Genomic DNA, 18,920 nt, shown 5'->3' with positions numbered 1-18,920 from the left:
AGTGAAGCATTCTTTATTTTGGAGCTACCATCTCTATTAAGGATGAGAGAGCCACCATAAATAAAAGTAATGCCAGAGCTAGCCAAAAGGATCGCATCATCTTATCAACCTCAGTATTTTATATCTTACCTTTGTGTTCATATTTCCTTTCCCTGATATGAGCACATTGCCAAAAGTAATTAGATTTTTATCTACCCCTAGCTCCATAGAATGTTCCTATTTCATTTATCAGAGTCTATGGTCATTAAAGATATACAGAGCTCTCTTGGTCTTGTTCTGCATTTTCCACAGCTTGATATGTTAATATGTCAACACAAAGGCATTTAATGGATAATGCAATTGAAAGAAAAAATAATAAGGCATTACATATTTTCTCTTTGGAAATGGCATGCATGAAGTTGGTAATGTAGTACCATTTACTAAATACAGAAATAAATCCCAATACAAAATCTCAGTTAAAGTGGTATATATTTCACATGTCTGTATACTGAATAATATGCAATTCTATACTGTCATTTAAATAATAATTAATATAGAGAAAAAAAGAAAACCCTTTTTTGTGATATCTTGCCTATTAATAAGGTAGATACTATAGAAGTCCAAAATTTTAAAATCTGAGATTAATAAAATCAGGATAAATGCCTATGCTCTTTGCATTTTCCTGTATTAAGAATTATATAATGAGTCAGGCAATAAAAATTCTAGGATTTTTACCTAAAAAATACAATACGACAATTTCTATTTGGACCTGTGGATTCTGGAAATGTTCCACTGAAATACTGTGGATTGTAGACTTAAGAATCTCAATGTTTTCAGAGATTACTGAAATAGAAATACATTTAAGTCCAAACCTGTCAGTTTAAGGCAACGTGAATGAAGCTTGAGATAGAATAATTATGACTAGAATTACTAAACTGAAAAAATATTTAAAACTTTCTATCTGTATAGACAATGTTTAGTTATTGATCAAAAGAAGTAAAACACTTCCAAGAGAATCAATGTTTATAGTGAAATCACATCTTTGGGTCAATTAGCACTGCAGATTTTCAGCTGGCAAAATTTGCCCATCTGATTTGTAATTTTGTCACACATTTAATCCGAATTGCATTTTTTACTTGAGTAGTCTTTCATTCACCTCAACAAACCACATAGAAGGGTTCAAACCCACTCATCATATTTCATCTTAACCCTAGTGTGCTCATTTTATACCTCTAGACAATGTTTTCCATCATTAACACAAGGTAATTACTGAATTCGCTTACCCATTTTACCAGATCATTTTATGCAAGATTTTTTCCTGTCTCAGTTCCAATTCATATGGTAATTTAAGGGTAGTGGAAAAGAGCAAATCAAATTTCTCAGTAGCCTTCTGTTTCATTATTGACTGGCTACATTTTAACTTATTGTCACACGTGGTTCCCTGAAATCTCTTAATTTTTTATTCCTTATTGTCTCCCTTTTAATTCCTTATATTGTTTCTACCTAATATGTCCTTTTTATGCCTTAAGATTCTGGCTACTCTGAGCCACAATTCAGCTTTATAAATCTGCCATGACTGTGCTAAATGCAACATAGGAAAACTGAGACTTGTGAGTCCTTTCTATTTTCTTGACTGTGATTGCTTGCAAATACTATTCATATGCTTTTTTAATATAGATAATAGATATAGATTTAGTTATAAAACTATAGTTATATCTGTAACTATAATATTGTTATATAATATCTATAAATATAATTATAGATATATACAGCACTATTTTTTTTCATAGATTGGTTGGTACAGTGCATTGACATACCATAAACAACTATTCAAAATATCCCTGGGGTAAACGATCTTTTGCTGATTAAGAAGGCTACAGGTTTACTCTGAGGTGAAGGATGAATTAAAATAGATTCATCATTCATTTAAATTATGGGGGTTTGGTAAATTAAAGTAAATATGTGATGCAAATATTTATTATTAACAATAAAAAATACAGAATATTTTGGGCTGCTCATGCTTTCTCAAGACAGAAATTGGTACTATTGCCAGATTTTATGCCTATCCCAGACTGTTTGCAGCTGAAACTTGAGCTTTTTCTATGGGTAGTAGCTCTATTTCTAGATAAACTATTTAAAAAACAGATTTTACAGGACAGGAACATCATACACTATAATGTTGTTCTCTTTGCTCATTAACTTCCAGGAGCCTAGAGCTAAGTTTAGCTTTTATCTCTCTTCTGCTTTTGTTCTGTATAGTTTGATATTATAATTTTCTTATAGAGAAATTCAACAAATCAAGATTTGTGTATATTAGGCAGCTGAAATTCAATGCTTTAGTTTTTAGATACTTTTCAGGCAAGTCTGTCTCTTTAGGTGTTTCAAAGTGCTCAGTTTTACATTATGTACATGAAGAAAACTGAGACGTTCTCTAAGGCAGAGGGTAGGAAGCAGGTAAAGAATCTGATGTTCTCATGGGAAGGGAAAAAATAAGAGAGACAGAATTACTCAATTAAAATGAAGAAAGCTACAAGATTTTACTCTATGAAAATAAGAGACCGTTGCCATGGTACCAGCAAAATTTCTCCTTCCCTTATATACACACACATGAATCCTTTTTGACAGAATAAACTTATAAATGTGTGAGGAAAAATATTTTCTATTATACTTCCTCACAGTATTTTAAATAAATACTTGCATTATCTTTAGATTAAATCAGACAGGTGATCATCTCTTGCAGATCTTTCCCAAAGCAAAGCGACAAACACTTTGTTGGCACTGAAATGCTCCAAAGATACGCAAGGCACACAGAAGGAAGGGTAAATATCACAGAATCACAGAAGCAGCAGAGTTGGAAGGGACCCGCCAGGATCACTGAGTACAGCTCAGCACCATCCCAAGGGTCACACCGTGTGCCTGAGAACGCTGTCCAAACGCTCCCTGAGCTGGGCCAGGCTTGGGGAGCTGTTCCTGTGCCCAGCCACCCTCTGGGTGAGGAGCCTTTGCTAACACCTGCCTGAACCTCCCCTGGCACAGCTTGTGCAAGTGTTTATCCAAGAATATTTGAAAAATCCCAACCCCGGGACTTGCTCATTTTTTTAGATCATGGTGCCAGTAGTAGCAAACTTGTGCATTTGATACCTGTACTGGCCATTCACTTAAGAGTTGAACTTAATGATCCTTTTGGGTCCCTTCCAACTCAAAATACTCTGTGGAAAGTCACAGAGTACATTTTTTTTTCTTGCCTTATTAGGGGAGCCCGGGTAATTACTCTTTTTGGAAGAGGTGATATAGGGTACCTGCTGCCAGAACACTGTTTCACTGAGGGTTTTGGACAATATCCTGGTATTCCTGGTAAATGACTGAAACTGTTATAAAAGTAAACAGCCTTAGAGATTTAAGAGAGGTGTTTTGTAGGAAAAAAATATTCTGCCTTTAGAATTTTACCTTATTAAAGTTAAAAGAGCCATAAATTCATAATTAATTACAAACATGGTTCATTTATCATATTTTTCTTCAATTAGTATTGTAGAGTCCATAGTGGGGAGGGTCACCTTATGTCACTTACTTGCTTGAGCTCAGTTCTAATTTCCTAGCCTGCTTTTGCAATAATTGTAGCTGACTTCAAGCTGTTCCTGATGAGGCTCACAGGGAGGATACTGCCTATCCAGGATCCAACCATGTTTTTTCATGAATCAAAATCCCTGGGAGCTGAATGCTTCCTATTCCCTAATCACTTCTGTGAACCCTGCATTAGGAAGTATTTTTTGACAGCTTTAACCTATTTAACCTCCTATTTCTACAGAACATAGCATCTATGTAATAGAAACAGAAAGCTAGCATAATTTTCCTATTTCTTTCTCTATTTTTCTCTCTTCTTCATGTTGTTGAGGGGGTTATATAGCCATGTCTTTACCTATGTCAGTCAGCAGCTGATTTTTGTCCACTGAAACACTCTCTATTGGTTTCCTTCCATTCTCTTCTCTAGATTTCTTCAGTAGATATAAAGGAATAAAAGGTCAAAGCTTAACTTAAAGCTATGCCTGCATTTAGAAGTTGTGCAGCACAACCAGAGCATATTTATAGAGCAAAACAATTCTTGCGGGAGAATAGACATCCACACTACACAAATTTCAAAAGTTTTATTTCAGAGGAGCTCTAAGTGAATGCCCATTAATGACTACAGTACAGTAGATGGAAAGGTTTGATATGTTTACCACTTAAATTTCAATAGAAAGGGAACCAGTCTGTGTTCATAGATTATCCTGTGACACAAAACAGCATGGTAAAATGAGAACTTATTGGGGGATTTGCTTTAAAAATAGACTCCTGAGTTAATTGTTCATGTACACATATGTGAAGTCACCAAGTCCAAAGTAATTCAAATCCCAAAATTACAATTTTCATACAGCCAACTTCATCAATGTAATTTATAAATTACATTTTGGACTTCAGTTATTGAAAAATAACATAAACCATTTATCTGGAAGACACCTGGGTACATTTACCACTTTCAACAGGAGGGACTTCCTTCAATATCCTACCACCACACAAAGCACGTAATTACTGACTAACCAATGCAATAACAAGGAAAAGCAACTTGATCTTTTCCACAGAAGATGAACTACTGTGAGGCCATAAAATCAGGCTTCAGAGGACCAAAGCAAATGTAAACTAATAGACAGGTCAACAAGTTAAAAAGAAATTTAAAAGGCTTGGGTTTGTTTTTTTTCCTATGACTGTGTATTTTAAATTGCCCAGTCACTGGCTAAAGAAACCAGAAACCATCCGGTGAGTTAGCTTCAAATAGAAGTAAAGCATACAATTCTCCATCTGAGAGAAGGTAGTCAGCTGTATGTAGGTCTTGACCTGAAGGACACTGATGCATGTGTGGAGATTTAGAAAAACTGGGAAAAACCCCTGCCACTTGCTTTTGGACCACAGAAGGGCAAGGCAGATGTTGCAGGAGCACAGCTCTCTCTTTGCTTTTGCAAACTCGTATGTTCAAAATCCTACTTCTGAAAGTAGGTGTTGCAGGGGTTTTAGGGGTACTGTGAATTGTTTCCCAGCCCTGGGCATCAAAACTCCGCTTGTGTCCTACAGACAATAAAAAGAGATATTGTTGGCTTCTTTCCTCTGACCTTTTTGTGTTTGCTTAATTCAACAATTTGCTCTGCTCAGTAGGGAAATCGAGATGGAGTCATTATTATCACTACTACTGAAGCATCATCCTTTATGCTCCTCTCTTCTCCCTGTTTTTCTTACTTACACTCAGAAGCTGCCAGTTTCTCATATTGTTTGCTTTCAGCTTTCATTACAGCACAAAGGCTCTGTGGACCACAAGGAGGTTTATTATATGTCTTATTCTGAGTCCTAAAAGTGAAAAGTAAATTGCAGAGAAACTAGCAAACAAGAGAGGCCTTGAGATTAGCTTTAATTTTAAAAGAACTAACTCTTCTATTAGTGGAGCGTATAATTCACAAGGGATGCTTAAAAAAATGAGGAAGTAAAATATTTCTTTAGGGTAAAATGCCGGACCTTCAGCATTTCATTGTGAAACACAAATATGAATTTAGGAGGAATTGTCAGGTGTATTTGAGAATGATTGTAGGCACCCAGGGAATGTTTCCATTTGTTGTTTTTAAAGGCCTTTTAATCTGCATCCAGTTTCCTCCTAAATCTTCAAGCTCTTCAGCACAGTCTTCTCATACAATGTCGAGTGTGATGCATGCTTTGCCCATAATTTTACCCCGGCTTAGGCTTTGAACTAGCTGCTAGTGGTAATGGAATGTGGAGCTGTCATGTGTTCTGCTATTTTGAACAAAACTAGGGTATGAGAGACTCGAAATAGTTACTCTTTTGACTCTGTGTGTTCTGTATCACAGAAGTTTGAGTTTCTCATTTAATACTGGAGAAAATCCTGTCACCATCTGCCCTGCGTTCATGCTTTCCCCCAGCCACCCACGATTGGCTACTCTCAGAGATAAGAGGCTGCGCTGGATAGTTCTGACAATGACTACTGTTATGTTTTTTATGCTTTTCTGAAATTTTTGTAGATCATAACTACATCACATTGCCACAGTCACCCTTAAATTCTACTTTTGGTTGATCTCAGCAGAAAGGCCAAAGTCTGATATTCTTCCCATCATAAGCAATGCAATTTGGCTTGTTACCTTCAAGGACAGCTGCATTAGGTTTTGATATAGAAGAGAGTAGAATGAAAAACCAGAAGTGTTTTCTCCTTTTCCAAGTTTATCTTCTAGATCAGAGACAGGTTTTTCAGAGTACAATAATCTCCATCTGTTTTCTGCTACCCAAGAGAAAAGAATACTGGTGCTAGTCATATGAGCAACAGCTCCTCATGTACCAGCATCATTCCTGAGAGGCTGGCAAAGGGATAGCACTTAATTTCTGTGTCAGCTGCTACCATAAAACATGGCCAGCTGAAAAAACCTGCACGAACTTATATATACTTTGTGTAAGAAGAAAATATCATCGACCAAACTTTACCCTTGGGTCTATACAAAGGAACTATATTACTATCAGTAAGATGTATATTTATGGACCCAAGAACAATATAAAGCTGCCAGACAGCATTTTATAGTAGAGCTGTGACTATTATAATTGTTATTCTGAAAATAATTTTAGATCAACAAATGTAAAACTGTATAATGAGTGAAGTAACTCCTACTTTCCAGCCAGAACAATTCCAGACTGAAGAATAAGCTAGTTCTGCAGTCAGTTAATCTGTGACATGATGTTGAAATATCAATCCAGACTCTTTTGGACAGCACACATAAGAAATGCAATGGGTTATTTACTTGGTATTCAATATTCTTGTGTTATGGAGGTAATTTTGTATTTCTTTCCAATTAGACAGCAAAGGTTCACACGAAGTCCAATCTATATTTAAATTATATTATCTACATGTTCACAGGCCTTTTTTGCTGTTTATGATGTTACCTGCAGGTATCAAAGACCCAGGCTCTGGCATTCATCCTGAGTCTGCACACAAGAGACTAGTTTCTGAACTCAGCTGTACAGTGCAAATCCAAAGGCTATTACGTGTATCAGAACTAAAACTTTCCCTTAATAAGGAATCAACAGCCTTTGTTCACCAGGCTTTGCCAAAATCCCTTCATCTGGCACTTGAAATGATAATTTGGCAGAAAATAGCATAACCCCAATGGTATACACAAAATATCAGCTGGGGCTTAGGGCAAATCTGGGTCCTAATGAAGTTAATGGCAGAAGTCCCACTGATGGCAGTGAGAGCTGACACAGATTGTGACAGCTGCAAGTAAGCCAGAGCAGACTGGTAACAGCCTTCAGCTCATTGTGTGCTCTTGGAAACACACAGAGGCTTTCACAAGTCCTTTTGTCCACTCCAGCAACTCAAGGATTTTAAATTACCCCAAGGCTATTGCTGGGAAGTAAAGCTACAACTGATTTAAATTCTCTGCTGTATAACAAAAATAAAAATGAGATGTTGCTTCAAGATTGCCTTAGATTAATATTTCACTGACTTTATAGACTACTAAAATTCTAAAAATTACTGGCATGACCAAAATTTGCTCAATTTAAAATGTTTTGCAATGTAGGTTAAAATTAAATAAAACATTATTTTTCAGTTAAATATAAATTTTTAATTAAAAATCAATAATAATAAAAAAATATATATATTTGTAACACTTTATCACCTTTGACATGAGCAAACTGGGATAATGCATACAAAAGCTGTTAAAACTTCCCAAAGAAGTTTTTTGGTTTTCAAAAATATTGGCTTATTTTTTGTAGATTTGATTCTGGATAGCACGAGACTGGCAAAATGGGTTAGAATCTGCTTCTGGACTCATCCTCAAAACAAGTGTCTTGTGGTGATCTAAAAACATCTCAAGATGAAACACTTTTAGTAACCCCAGCTGATGAAATTGCTCCTGCTGTCAGGCAGCTACTGTACCCTAAACTGAGGATACATGTCTCCTGAGATAAAACAGATATTGAAAAAGGACTTGCACATCAGGGCAGTCCCTCTACTGCAGTTGCATGTAGTATAATTCAGAATTTCCTCCTTGCCCTTTGTTTTTTTCTGCTAGAGTCCCACCACTCTGTAGTATTACTTAATTAGGCCTACAAAAAATGAATTTTACGTTCTTTTCCGTATCATAGGTGTTTATTCAGTGGAAAGAATAAGGTCAGAGTCTTCTATTTTAGTTTGAAGAAGGTAGCACCAAGCCATCCCGTTTTATCTTGATTTAATTAGGATTCTAGGAGGAAAGCTGTCACACAGGTTCTGTTTCTGTTACTTTTTTTTAGTTGCTACATGGGGGCCATTGTAGTGACTGTTCTGGATGTGCCTCCGGCAGTTTTGGCCTGCTGAGATCGTTTTTTGACACTCTGAGAACTACTGATGGGTTTTGGTGCCCCTGCGGCAGTGCAACCTGTGTCCTTGGCACTGAAAATGGTTGGACCCGCTCCCTGGTACGGTTCATGGGCTCTCTGATGGCACACAGCTACCAACAGGTGTGGCCATGCTCTGAGAGGCCATGGCAGCGGCCTGTAATACACTCATTGCTTAAAGGAGCTGTTCTTTTAGAAGAAATGATGCTTGCATTGTCATGAAGGCTGCTGATCATTGCCTGGCACCTCTGTGCCCAAGGCAGGAGTCCAAACAACTTGTGACAAGGCACTCTGCCATCTCAGCAGATGGACGTGAGCATAAGCAGCTTAGGGACTGTGCCTGCATATCAAGCATGGGCATTGAGGGCATGATTCCTAGCCAAGAATGCTGCAACTGCTGTTTGTCTCCTGCTTACCAAACTAGAGTTGTTTATCTGCTCTTACCAACCCAGAGTTCAGGGAATATGTCATTGCTAATTAAGAGCTGGGCTGGAATCAGTTTCAAAAGCATAAAATACAACTGTGCAAAACAAGTGTCTGTCTGGCTTGAATTGAACCACAAGTCCTAAGAGAGGCCAAGGGAGTTCTCAGGATGAAACTGGTACTGGGACAGACCAAAAAGATACCTCAAAATGTTGCCATTCCATCAGATTCAGGAAAAAAAGATTAAGGGAAGTGTGAACAGGGAAATCAATTTTAATATATGGCTGGATTTATATTTTCTTAAGAGAAAAAGTAAAACTTGGCATCATAAATGTATGCAGTTGGAATGCAAAAAAAAGTAGGGATCAATATGAGAAAAAGTCCTGATTGTAAATGACATGAATTTACAGAATAATCTCAGAAAGGCAAGCTTAGGGGCATTTTTGTTTGGCAGTTGAAACACTGAAAGATAAAACTTCTTCAAAAGCAGAAGACAATAATGCATTCACTGCAAGAAAACCCAGACCCTAAGGGATGTTCTCTGCCAGTTCCATGAGTCAGATAAGATTTCATTACCTGAGGTGCAGTGGTACTATGGGTCCTAGAATGCCTCTTGCTAAACTAGCATTTAGTGTTCAGAGACCTTGTCCGTGTACAGAAAAGCCACAAAGCAGAAGAATGGGCAATATATTATTTGAACTATGACATGACATGCTTCTGCTCATTGGAGACAACTGCAATATCAGATTACAGGATCAAGGACGCACTGAAAATGTATTGGAAATTCATTAAAACTGGATTTTGATCTTGCCACGGTTATCAAAGCTGCAGGCCAAATACTCATGAAATATCCTTCTTTACAACTTTAGTATAAAAACTGATTTGTAATTAAGGTAAGAAAAGAGGTCAAGCATTTGCTTTTCTGATAAAAACCTAAATAGAAATAGAAGGAAAGCAAGTGAATAAAACTGCAAAACTAAAACTGAGAAGGATTCAGTATATGACACTTCACTGACTACTTGAAATACAGGAAAAGCTGTCCCAAAAAGTAAAACCCTGACAAAAGTATTTTAGAAGCCAGGCACAGCAAATTTCACTGCTGATACAGTCTCATTCAAGTCATTATTCACACACTGTGAGTTGACTACATTATTTTATTTCACCTTCTTTTGCTTATACCCATGAAGCAATCTTTATCAGGTGAAGGCTGAAAGTCATTATGCCTGTGTGGAAACTTGACTACAAGAAACTCAAATGTTATTTAAAGCTTAATAAATCAATATATAAAGACTAGTAAGTTTCTATATATTGTATGTTGCTTTTGTCATGCACAGATTGTAAGAAGTTAATATCTTATATCCTCTTCCTCTTATATTGGAGGTCAGGAAAGAGGAAGGACAGTGGGAAAGGAAGGTTTGCTTACAAGGAAGCAATACTGAAGAATAAGCAAGAACAGGATACAGCATATTCCAACACCCTTCTCTAATGATATAACTAAATAAATTATATCACTTCAGATTGTTCTCCAGCCCTATGCAGACAGGTGGATTTGTTTGTCATCACCAAAATATCTTCCCACAGTTCTATCACCTTTCAAGACCAGCGTAGCCCTTACAACTTTCATTATTACACTTGTACCTATATCAGCATTTGAATTTGAGTGTATATATGCTTCTTCATTTATAAGAAAATATTTTGGTAGTATCATAAAAATTTTGCAGGGTCATCATATGCTCTTGCATTGTTTAATGTGATAATTTTGGAACATAAAGTAAAATAGAAAAAATCTGCAGTTTGCCTTTGTCTGTTACCATGCATTTTTTCTTACTGTAACTATTTAAAGTCTAAATCAAAGATATTTACTATATATATATATATATATATAGATATTTAGATATTTAGATATTTAAACTATTTAAAGTTTAAATCAAAGCCCAGTGAAGTTAGAATTTCCTTAATGAAAAAAATCTTTTCTTATTTATCACCCAGTTCAAGTCACCAAGTTTTCATTGGAATATCCTGCTGGCCTGGAGTTACACATGCATGTCAGCTTAACCATTCAACTTATTTCTCAGATTGCTCAGACAGCTTTGCTGTCAAGCCACAGCCCCTCATCACCACTCCAAAAGAGTAAATTAAACAAATATCCTTTTCTTACTTGTAAAATGAAGGTCAGCTACCAGCTGAAGATGACATATTAGTCTTGTCATCACTGCTAGCTGGAAGAATATCTAATTTAGAGAGGGCTGGCTTGCAAAAAAAATGTAGGAAAGAAAGGATTGCTTTCCATCACAAAACACAAATACCAAGTGGCTTTTGTAAGGCTGGAGGATGACCACTGGGCAGTTTTAGGAAAAACAAAAATCTGAAGAAAATAACCAGCAACCAGCACTAGATAGGACCCCAACAATGAAAATGTCTGCTGCTAAATTATGCTGCTTTTTTCTCTTTCACCCTCATCTTTTTTCTCCTTTTCCATGGTATCAAAGCCAAGGCTAACAAGGAGAGTAAGCACTTGAAAGTCAGGCATTCCATAGTCAAACTTGCACTTTCCAGCATCCACCTCTTTGAAAGGTCTCCAGATACCTGCTCAAGGCACCACTGCTCCACAAGGGAGGATTAAAAGGGCATCCAAAGAGACATTAATCTGTGGCACTAAAGATAACCACTGGTATTATTGTTGGTCTAAAGATAATTCTGGCCTTCTTCCTGTCTCCAGCTTCTTGATTTCTGTGTTCACTCTTTCACAAACTTTTTCACCCTCTTCCCTTCTGAGGATTGCTCTAGCTATTCACCTCATCTTCCATTTCACTGATGATCCTCTAGCATAAGCATCCAGATTGTTTCTATCCTGCACAAAAATTCGTGATTGGTCAAGCTCCAGCAGAAGAGGACTCATAAGGGACTCCAATTGTCAAGAGATCAAGAGAGCTCAGCTCTTGCCAAACTTGCTCTAAAGAGAATTTGTTTGGCCTCCCATCACTACCCTTAGGCCTTGTTTCCCCATTCACAAAGACCTTCACTGTGAAATGGCCTTTTTCTCATAGTCGGGGTTCACTGCTACCTTACCCCACCAGATAAGAAAAGATCTGGCAGAGGTGGTGGAACAGCCAGGCCACAGCCAGGCAGGCTGGAGATGGCCAGGAGAGACTAAACATCCTCACCCAGCAGCTGCCAGGAGGATAAGGCACACTTATCCTCTTGCCTTGCTCTTGCCTTCCTCCAGCATGCTTACCTACAGTAACAAGTGTACGCTTTCCACAAGATTACCAGAGAGAAAGACAGAGGATAAAGAAAAAGGTAGAGTCAGTAATCCTTCCTTAGGCCTCCCTTTGCTCCCGAGAGAAGTATTTCCAGAATTCATTTTCTGTTGTGGGGGAAGGAGGGCAAGGAAGCAGCTGTTTTAGGAAACATTAAGCACAAAGATGCATTTGAAATGTGACCATGACCTACTCTGTGCTTCACATTTTGCAGGAAAATGCTTTCATCTGTTGCAGATTCACAGCTTTTAGCTCCTTCCTGAAAGAAGGGGTCTGTGACCCATCTTTGAAATAGCTAAGCAGGAACTATTCTTTTCCTTTTAAAACACAGTTGAAAGGGGATGTGATGAAACAGCATTGAATAAAATATGAATCCTTGGAGCAGAACTGAAGCTATCCATCTATCACACAGTGCCCTACCCATGAAGCCATGTCCTACTCTATTCTCTTACTGGCCTAGTGGATCCTGAGTTCATTGCTACATAGCAATCTAAATTCAACAGGATGGCTGATGAGCACTCCCCATGCAAATACACCATTGACCATGGACACTCAAACTTGGCAAGAGAATGGGGCATGTGAGTCTCAACTCAGGAAAGAAAGGTGAACTTAATCTTTTTCCAGTTACAGACTATGACATATAAAGAAAATGGTAGGATTAAACTATATTCCTTCTAAAGGAATCTGACACATCATACTGCATTTTGTCCAGTCTTTCCAGTTCACAAGGCATTTCACTAGCTGGAATCACTTTTGAGATTTAATTACAGGATTATCTAATTAGTGGATCTAGAAAGTGAAGCCCATGAAACTCAAGAATTCACTGTTACTTTAGCTTGGTATCTAGACAAGGGTGAGTAAGTCTGAACTCTGAATAGAGGGAAAATAAAGCTATTGAAGCATAATCAGTTACAGCGACTCTCCAAAAGCCAACAGCAGTCAAAGGACCAACATCCAGATCCTGACATGTAGATGGAAAAGCGTAAGTTCATGGTGTATTTAAGCTCACCAAACAAACCCAACCAACCAAAAAACCCTGCCCTGAAATAAGGAAACTACATAATAAAAATGTCACAAGTGGTACAATTTTTTTAGGTTTCCTATTAAATAAGTGTGGACCGCCAAAGCAAGGATCTGAAGTGTGGGTTCACTAGTGAATACATTAGGCAAATTCTTGGTTCAAAATTCCACTGGGAATAACACTCATTAGGTGCTGTCCCCTACTGTAGATAGTTAAGAAGTATCTTAATAGAGGAAAAAGCTATTGAATATTTCACCTTAATAATACCTACCTGGTGTCTCAAGGTCTACTGAAACAGACAAGAGAATTTTCCATAATAAATTTATCTCTCTGAAAAGGAAGAACTACTACAGATTTTTGGCTGAATTTTTTTCTCACTTGTCTTTTTTGCCATTTCATTCCATACACTCTGGAAGCATTTGCTGCCACAGAGGAAAAATATATTATTTACCAAACCAAAGGTTCATGTAATTTTATGTCCTGTTCTGGGTCATGGTCAATATGAGTTGACTGAACACAGAACAGGATAGACAGAAGAGGTACAAGGAAGTCTGACTAAAATTTTGGAAAAGCAGGATTAATAAGAAAATACTAGCTTAAGCTCAGGATTAATACCTCCTGAAATATAATGATTTATAATAATTTAAATATTCTATCCCATTAATATTTGTCAGGTATTCCAATTTTAGTTCTGGTAATTGGATAATAGTGAACTATTTCAACTCATACATTCCTAAACAATATTTCACTCCTGTACTGCTTTATACTAGTTCACTAATATGAGTTAAACCAATTGAGAAACAGTCTGCTCTCCATCTGCCACCAACAAATGTGATCTAATGCATTAATTAGATCCCCAGCTTTGACAAGTTTTTTTAAATAGTGCTAGAGAACTATCAGCACAATTTTCTCCAGTTAACTTTATTTTGGCTCACAGTCTGGTATAATATTCCAAACCACCGTAACTACTGTCTGCATTTGAAGAGCAAGACGTTCATTAGTTTTCTGTTTTACAGCTGTCTGTCTACTCTGGTTTAACTTTTTAAAGTCAGAAGCAAACCCCTCATACTGCCTCCATTCTTCTTGATTGCTCTGCTCAGATAAATTTCCCCATGACCACCACTCCCTTATGTTTCCTAAACCAGAAATGAAGCACAGATTTGCAACGTAAGCAAATTATACTGGGTCTTTATACTGGTTTGCCCAACAAAGGCAGATACACAAATGGTTTCTGTATCCTGTTCAACATTAGTTAGTGTGTGGGAGAACTGATTTCTTTCCACACTGAGTTCCATTCTTCTGGAATTGTGAATAATCAATGGCCTTGATTAGGTATTATGTCAAATAGGTTTTGATGAGATACAGCGGTGGATGGATATTTTACTAATTCTGCATCTGAGCTCTTCAGCAGAGGCAGCTCATCAGTTTAACTTACACTTTTCAGCAGAAGGAGCAGGATGAAATGCCATGAGGCTGTACTGCATTGTATGTGAGGTTTCTGACCTAATTCACTTTCATTTTTTCTTCTCTCTTCTCCGTCCAGCAAACTGAATATCAGAGCTGCATAACTCTGTTGAAAACTATAAATGCCTCTTCTATGAAGCGCCATGAAAAACCATTGCATCACAAGCTTTACAAAGAGATGCTAAAACCCATCTTTCATTAAAAGGGCATTAGGTGCTAAATGAATCTACAAAGGCATACTCAGAGACACATATATTGCATGTATGGAGAATGAGATTATATACAGTTTGTGTCTGGCAATCTGCTACTTAAATGGAACATTAATGTAATGGAAATCTGCTTCTGTCAGCAAGGCTGCCATTATAAACTGTACAAATTTAATTTCTCAATTCACAGGAATCGCCTCAGCGCGGCCCGTCCCCGGCCCGGAGCGCGGGCTGACAGCGCCCTCTGGCGGCCCGGCCTGCCCGCGCCTCCTTCCCCTCAGAGCGCCTGAACGCCGAGCTGCGCTTCTTATTTTGTGCTCTTTTCGGCCGGGGTAGACTTAATCTCCTCCCTAGCGGCTGCAGAGGGCTGTGGTTTGGATTCAGCGTGAGGGTAATGCTAATCACACACTGACGCTTAACGTAAATCAATCTTTTCACAAGCAGCCGGGAGGGAGCACGGCCAGGACAGCTGAGCCGGACCGGCCACTTCACATTATTCCCACTATATAAACCGTGAGTTACCTGGGATGGGGCTGGCTGTGCTTTGGGGTTGGGTTTGGCATCCATCAGCAGGTGGTAAGTAATGATGTTGTGTATTGCTTGTCTTTCTTGGGTTTTGTCTCTCTCTTCCCCATCCCCCTCTAATCACTATTTTTAACATTATACATTATATTTTATTTTTAACATTATACATTATATTTTACTTTGTTTCAGTTATTAAAGTTTCCACTGCTTTTTTCCTAATTCTGCTCATCCAAACAGGTCTGGAGGGAGAAAACTCATCTCATTCCAACACCCTGACAGAGACAGGGACATCTTCCAGCAGACCAGGTTGCTCCAAGCCTCATTCAACCTCACCTTGAGCACTTCCAGGGATAGAGCATCCACAGCTCCTCTGGACAACTTGTGCCAGGATTTCATCGCCCTTACGGTAAAAAAATGCACCAATTCTAGTCTGCTCTGGTGCCCAACCAAACCCTAAAATGAACGTCTCATAAGCGGAAGTTTTTAGCATTTGTTATCTCATCCACAAATTTATATTGAAAACACATTTTAGCAGTCACACATAAAGTTGTCGGTTTGTGTCCACTGTAGATAGAATTTTTTTAACAAATTAACAAATAAAAGCACAATTATAGAATATAACTATGTATTTGGAACTTCAGAAATAGTCCCTTCATTAGTTTATATAGGATGATCTCAAGCACCTAAGAAATAATACAGTTAAACAAGTATTTAAGTTACTGGAAGTTACTTTCATTTTGGCAGGACTGCTTTCCCTTTTTGTAAAAAGAACAGAACAAATTTCTCAAAATGTTTAATGTCAGTACTTGCAGTTCTTCTTTCACAACAGCAGGAGAAAAAAATATTTTCTGATACCCAAAAATGACATCTGTGAAAAAAAAAAAAACAAACTGTATTGACAAGAACTAAAAGAACATCTAGAATAATTTATTCACAGTAATGGCGTTAATAGACTAAATTTGCATTGTAAAATCTTTTTTTACCCAGTTTATATAATAAAGAAAATTACATTATTGATACTGGTGTTAAATCAGCTTTGCTTAGTAAATCAGACTCATGCTACACTCAGCAGATGGACACATTTCTGCTGCATGAAGGGACTCTATCAGTCAGCCATCTGAGAACATCTTACCAGCACATTCATCCTTGCCATCTGATTTTAATGTAAGAGCATCACTATCACTTAGATTGAAAAGGTTGAGAAAGCAGTCAGGTCGCAGAACACTCTTTCATTATACAGCCTATCTCAGATAGTCCTTGCCACAGATTTCAAACTGGTGCTGCAGGCAGAGAGCAACAGAGTGAATTCAACTAGCAGTCATCTTCCCAGAACAGCATTGGAATATGACTTGAGGAGGCACATAGTAGCATCAACCAAATTAACATTTTCAACATTATTGACACTACAAGATATATTACTCCCTGTACAATTTAAAGAGATCCCCCTGGGGAAATTTTTAAGGGGTGATTACTTTATTGGTTGCTATTGAGTAGAACCAGCTTGTGGGGAATGTCTGAATAACAAAAGCCCTGATAGAAAGAGACCAAGAGACCCCTGGTGACTGATCCAGATGGCATTGATTTGATTTTAGCATGATACATTTAGTTTCCATTGTGAAAAGAATACAGCAGAATAATTTACAGAATGATAAGACTGAATCTATTTTTTTTTTTTTTTGAGAAAAACAGAGGGAGGCTAGGACAATGGAGACAGGAAAGACCATAAGTTTAATAAACTGACCGAGACACTAGAGCATTTATAGAGCTATGTACAGATACCAGCTTCCTTTTATATGCTGATAAACAGAAATTTTAGAAAAGCAAAAGTGCATCAAGTTTTACAGGATTACATCATCAGCAGCATTTGTTAATTGCCATAACCCCTAAGTTTCACATTTAGATGCAGTCAATATTCAAAAGTTGTATTGCTGCTGACAAAATGGCTTTCCCTTTCTGTGGGAATCCTTAAAATCAGAGGGTTTTGGGGAGGAAGGTTCCCTGTGAAGGAAGCATATAAAATCTGAATTGTTGAATCCTAGATTTCACCTGTGGCTTAATGTGAATTGATCATTAATCTCACACCTGTGCTACATAGTGGGTTTTGGCAAAAATTGATGCCAGGTAAATATTAAAATTATACAAACCAAAGGAAGACTGAAATCTCTTTCTTCAAGCACACAAAAATTATTCAGCAGGAATAGCATTTGTCTCACTGTTTTTTGACTCGCCCACACTATGCTGTGTACAGCTACTGCAATTATACTTATCCCTCTCTGTATTACATATGCTAATGTAATTTTTGGTAGTGTGTTGTGGTCATCCATAATTTACTCCTGCCATTCTAACAGAAGCCTTTATGCCCGTGGGGCTGAAAAACACAGTTGGTTTTCTAATACACCAGATGAATGCCCAAACCAGTGGATTAGTCACTTTCCTTAATCTTGACTCTGCTAACAAGTCTGTAGAACAAAACATGTTTAACTGCAAGAGATTCCATGGAGTAGGAGATATTCTCAAGCAACAGCTCTAACTCATCATTTCTGCTGATCTGCATTTCTCTGTTGCCAGGTTAGTATCTTCATCATTGCATTACATAATTAACCTCGTGCCAATTCTCTCTTGTTTTGGTCAGAATATAAGCAGTCATTTTTATAGAACAAAAAGGTATCAAGAATAGCAAACTTCTCACTAAAAGAATCAACTTCAAAAGATTAACATTAGCTCTTGAAAATAAAGTTGGGCTCTCAGTTTGAAGGATATGTCTGTTATTTCAGGTCTGAATCCAAAAAAAGTCAGTGACTGTGATGTCTAAATGGTGGATAAAACACACCAAAAAATACTGCTGGGTGTCCCCCAAATGAGAGCTTGGTGCCTCTTTCTATCTGGTCTGTGTCCAGGAGGAGCAATTCAAGGGAGCTCCATGAGGTACTGCTGTGCAACTCCAACACTGCTGTATGCTGGGAGAGCCAGAAACAAGGCACCAGTACTTCTTGGGAAGCATTTAACAATGGAGGAAAGGAAGAACACACTTCTTCACGTAAAATCAAATCAAAATACCATGTCCCAGACCCTATCCACAGATGACTGCACCTAGCAAATTGGATGATCATTTTATGGTGTGCTACAGCCATGGGGATCATATGGCAAGAAGTATCTGGCAGCCAAGGAACAGCACCAAAGATGAGCATCACTGAAAGAATGATTGATTGCAAGCAAAGAAGAAAGAAATTACATAGGATAGCATCTTCTTCTGGGGACAGTATTGTTCTTTGTGCTTTTTAAACCCAAGACAAAACCTCTGGAAATGTCAGAAGCTAATTTAAAAGCAATGGAAATTATTTCTAACTTGTCATATCAAACCCTTACAGAAAAGCATCTGTATTCATTGTGTAATGCCTGTAAGAAAAAAAAAAAGTCTCAAACTTTTGGATTAAAACCCTGTTCTGTGGTCTGTCTTTCCTGTCCCTTTTCCTTGTTCCAACTACACTTTCAACATCTAAATGTGTATTTTAGACATACATGTCTAACAAGCCCTAGCTATTGAGTGTGCCCATCACATAAAAGAATCACTACCTTGCCAGCTCTGGTATTTAAGTCTCATTCAGGCTATGAACTGGAAGATATTTTTATTTAAGCCTCTTG

The 18,920-nt window shown here is 37.6% G+C and overlaps 1 long non-coding RNA gene across 5 annotated transcripts in view; it reads left to right on the top strand.

Moving 5' to 3' along the window:
* Positions 1-18,733, top strand: part of LOC115495366 (uncharacterized) — a 30,016-nt gene extending 11,283 nt beyond the window's left edge. The window contains exons 3-6 of one of the 5 annotated variants that reach the window (XR_012056147.1): positions 15,198-15,329; positions 15,516-15,684; positions 17,627-17,846; positions 18,053-18,733. This is a non-coding gene — a long non-coding RNA (uncharacterized lncRNA). Of the gene's footprint in view, positions 1-15,194; positions 15,330-15,515; positions 15,685-17,626; positions 17,847-18,052 lie in introns of all 5 variants that reach the window. The other 4 variants (XR_012056148.1, XR_012056145.1, XR_012056146.1 and 1 more) reach the window with 4 other exon arrangements.
* The last annotated feature ends 187 nt before the right edge of the window (positions 18,734-18,920 follow it).

Source organism: Taeniopygia guttata, chromosome 5, assembly GCF_048771995.1.
Source record: "Taeniopygia guttata chromosome 5, bTaeGut7.mat, whole genome shotgun sequence".
NCBI lineage: Eukaryota > Metazoa > Chordata > Aves > Passeriformes > Estrildidae > Taeniopygia > Taeniopygia guttata.
This window is presented reverse-complemented; position numbering and strand designations above follow the sequence as displayed.